This window comes from Stylophora pistillata, chromosome 6, assembly GCF_964205215.1.
Source record: "Stylophora pistillata chromosome 6, jaStyPist1.2, whole genome shotgun sequence".
In the NCBI taxonomy this organism is placed as follows: domain Eukaryota; kingdom Metazoa; phylum Cnidaria; class Anthozoa; order Scleractinia; family Pocilloporidae; genus Stylophora; species Stylophora pistillata.
This window is the reverse complement of record NC_142524.1, coordinates 12,222,114-12,226,274: the sequence shown is the minus strand read 5'-3', so window position 1 is coordinate 12,226,274 and position 4,161 is coordinate 12,222,114. Positions and strand designations below refer to the sequence as shown.

Sequence of the window (4,161 nt, the reverse complement as noted above, 5' to 3'; positions counted from 1 at the left end):
CGGAGGCTGCGAAAAGATAGTGCTTGTCTCTGGATCGTTTTGAAGTAATTTAAAGATTTTAAGAATGATGGATTTAACAGGGTGGTTGTGAGGGTGAAACGTGAGAGTGAATGGAATGCGGTCGGAATCTTCCTTATGCGACGTTTGTAGTGCTGAATGTCGATCAATAAGTTGAGCGCGGTGGTAACCCGCTTGAACGACGGAAACAGGGTAACCACGTTTATCGAAGAACTGGCACATTGACTCTGATTTGTGGTGGAAATCAGAGTCATCACTACATAAACGACGAAGTCTTAGAAACTGAGAAAAAGGAATTCTCTATTTTCGCATGACCCATAATGCTTTGACCCATAAATCTTGTTTTTTGTCATGAAATACAAGTTGATTTTGAAGATAATGAAAGAACCAAACAAGAGAACATTAGAAGCCCTATAAAGGATCATCCAGCATCCTTATCTGATATTCTTAGGAAAGCAGATTCAATCATTGATAGGATTAGCGTGGATGATGACAGAATTAATGAAATTGAAAATGCCACAAGAGAACAGTCGAGGAGCTCCCAGTGGCATGCTGAGCGCTTCCCTAGAATCACTGCATCCAAGTGTAAGCGTGCTCTTATAAAAGAAACAACAAGCCCCACCAAAGCCATGCAAGAAATCCTCTGTTACAACAAAGCCTTTCAATCACAATACATGAAGGATGGAGTCAAATCAGAACTGGAAATTATTAATCAATATTCTAAATGCACAGGGAATGAAGTACAGCCTTGTGGATTTTTTGTATCAAGTCCCATCCATTCTTGGGTGCCTCACCAGATGGACTTGTTGGTGATAATGATTCCATTGAAGTCCAGAAAATTCATCCCCAGGACAGTGAAACACTAGAAACTGCTCTCTTGAGGCTTAACATTGTGAAAGCTACTGATAGCATAAATGAAAACCATCCATACTATTATCAAATTCAACAGCAGTTGTTTTGCACTGGAAGAAAGTGGACAGATTTTATTGCTTCAGATGGCATCAAGTTATTTATTAAACGAGTAGTATACAACCCTGAGTTTTGGAACACCAAGTTGTCAAGACTTGAGCAATTTTATTATAATGTACTGCTACTGGAGCTTGCGTACCCTAGAGTGAAGGATGGTTTGGAAAGGATAGGTAAATTAGGCATTGATTTCTCCACTTTATCTACCTTAAGGCAAGAGTAACGATATTTCAATCTGCTTTGGAAGTATGGGTGAACTATGCATTGTTTTTTCCTACTTTATCAAGGGATATAGAATCAAAATTAAAAGGAAGATTACGATTAACCATAATGAAAATCACTCTAATACAGGTGACATGTGTAGCTTTTTTGCTTAAATAGATTTCAATGGAATAATATGCTAGTAATTCTATTTTCAAACTTTAATAACAATTTACTTGCTTCACAGCCAAGACTCTAGGTGTTGCTAACACTTTTATTCATAATCTTTTTCCATACTGAATTCCAATAACCGACACAATTTTATTATGGAGTAGCAGAGTGAATAGACAGCCACAAGGCAGTTCACATTGAACTTTCTGGTTTCACAGGTATGACTGAAAATGGGCACTATTCTGAACTTTATCAATTTTAACCCCTTTAAACTCATATATTTCGTTATGTACACTCTGAAAATAATGTGCTAAGCTATTCAGTGATGATACTTCAAGCAGCACACATGTACCTTGAGAATGGCTTCTACCATAAATATCCCTTGCGTGAGAATCGAATATTTTCAAGCCAACATTGCCTTTACAATAAATAGCAACTGCAGTACATCCTATTGTGAAGACAAAATTGTTGAAATTTTTGGATATAAGTAATCGAAAGGCTCTATCTATCCTATCCTATCCTCTATCTATCGTAGCTTCTTGATGAATAGTGCCGGTGTAACTTTCATTGTAATGAAGTTCATAGTCAGTCTCGAACACATCTAAAAGCGGGGGTAATTCTGTCTGCATTAAAAATGATTGTCTGGTTAACTGCACTTCCTGGTACACAGTTCGCATACTAGGTCATCGAATTCGACCTATTACAAATAGATATGATATTAAAAAGATTACAGAATACCTGACATAAAAGTGTAACTTTCATTGTATTAAAGTTCATGGTCAGTCTCGAACACATTTAAAAGCGGGGGTAATTCTGTCTGCATTAAAAATGATTGTCTGGTTAGCTGAGACAAACTTGAGAACAATTGATTCCCAATATTGATTATTGACACCAGATCATTCGCAGAATAGATTCCTTGTTTGTTATGGTAAATCAAAGAGCATAAACTCATTACAACACATTGTTGTCCTGAATTTTGTCCACATGCCAACTCATTGGGGACTTTAAGATTTGAGGACGGCGTCTTCTTCTAGGACTTCACAGCATATAAAGACCTAGGGCGAGAACGCCGTTCTTTGCGCGAGAATTTAGACTTAAGAAGATGTAAACAAGACGCAAACCATTTCCAGCCCCTGGTCGAGAATAGCGTCCTTCAGGAAAGCGCTGGACGAACCTCTTTTAAGTTTTTGCGAGGAAATCATTAATGAGGATGAATTTCTGTTGTTGTATGATGTTAACAAGTCGAAAAATCCACAGTGTCTTTATTGGAATTATGAAAGATTTACATTAGAAGATAAAAGTGAGGTTGAGTGTAAGACCGATTTCCGCTTCGAAAAATACGACATCCCTCTCTTGGTTGATGTTCTTGGCTTACCTGACGAAATATAATTAAGGTCCTGAACTTAGCTGGTCTCTGATAAAGTATAAAAAAACTTAATGTAATGGAGGCTTTCGAAATGAGTATTCTTTGTAGTATGATGAAACTTGCATGGATAATAAATTTGACAGTCTTAATTACGTGAGACTCAAATCACTTTAAAGGTAAGCCGAGGAAACAAGCATCCTCGATATATCTATTCTCAAGCCGCGGAAACGGCATAAGAGTAACCAGTAAATTACCAATTCATGAATAAATCGGTAAAACATGGCAATCAGGAGGAAAATTTATCGAGACTTCAAAAGAAAGATTGCAGCGCTCGAAAACTTTTAGCTCGCTGTAGAAACTGCGTGTTTGACTTCTGATCATAACTACACTCTACTTACATCAGCCGACTTTTCACATGACATGATAAATTGATGATCAACATGATAAATTTTTCCATTCTGTTAATAAGGAAAACAATTAGAGTCTACTTACTCGGAACTGGAATCCATCGTCTATCTATGAAAAAACTAGCACTGCTAACAACAGGTTATACAAAAGAACAGCAAGAACGGCGAAAGAAATGAATAATTTGAGCTCCAAAGCCAAACACATACTCACGTTTTGTGCACGACGCGAAATTTTAAAAATTGCGCCACATGTGAAACGCCGTCTCATTCACACACAGATATGCGCAATGTCATTTTTGGGTGAAAACGAACTTCCGGTGGCGTCCTTGACAGGTGACGTCCTCAAATCTTAAGGTCTCTATTAGCTTAGCTATATCGTGCCCTTATTGTTTTGCTGGGGTCAATGTGCATTGGAGTAGGACCACGGTTTTTCTCTATCTGAACTCAGTTGAAATTTACAATAGTTTAATACGTGTGTCTAAATCTTACAAAGACACACGGGTCTATAACAAGAAAACATTAGAGAGCTTAAGCACCCGACGTTCTTGAGGTCACGAACGCCTACCGGCAGTCATTAGAGGAACTATGTACATACTGCGCATGTCATGACGTTCGCGTGGTCACGTCGCAGACGCCAGAACGCCACTTTTCAGGTTGAAGGGAGGACGCCACAAAAATATGCTGTTATTTTGTTTATAGGAGATAAATTATTGAGTCAAAACCATAAAAAGCTCTTCTGCTTTTCATTAAGTGATTAAAAAACGTTTTCGTAGCGCGTAAAGTGGTTTTTGCTTAGTCGATAGATTAAACGGGATTCGATAATGGCAGACAATTTTCTCGCCAAGTCTGGGTGAGTTAAGTCATTTGATTTCATGTCCATTTGAATCATCAAATGCAGAAATAAGATTTTTTTAAACCGGGTTTAAGCTTATCACAAATTACTTTGAGCGATAATTTAGAATTAAGAGACTTAAGCGACATTTAGATACAATAACAAAGTGCAAAATGAGATAGATGATTGTCTTTCTGCAT

The 4,161-nt window shown here is 37.6% G+C and overlaps 1 pseudogene; it reads left to right on the top strand.

Annotated features, from left to right (window-relative positions):
• Positions 1–353: 353 nt before the first annotated feature.
• Positions 354–2,874, top strand: LOC148728283 (uncharacterized; annotated as a pseudogene).
• The last annotated feature ends 1,287 nt before the right edge of the window (positions 2,875–4,161 follow it).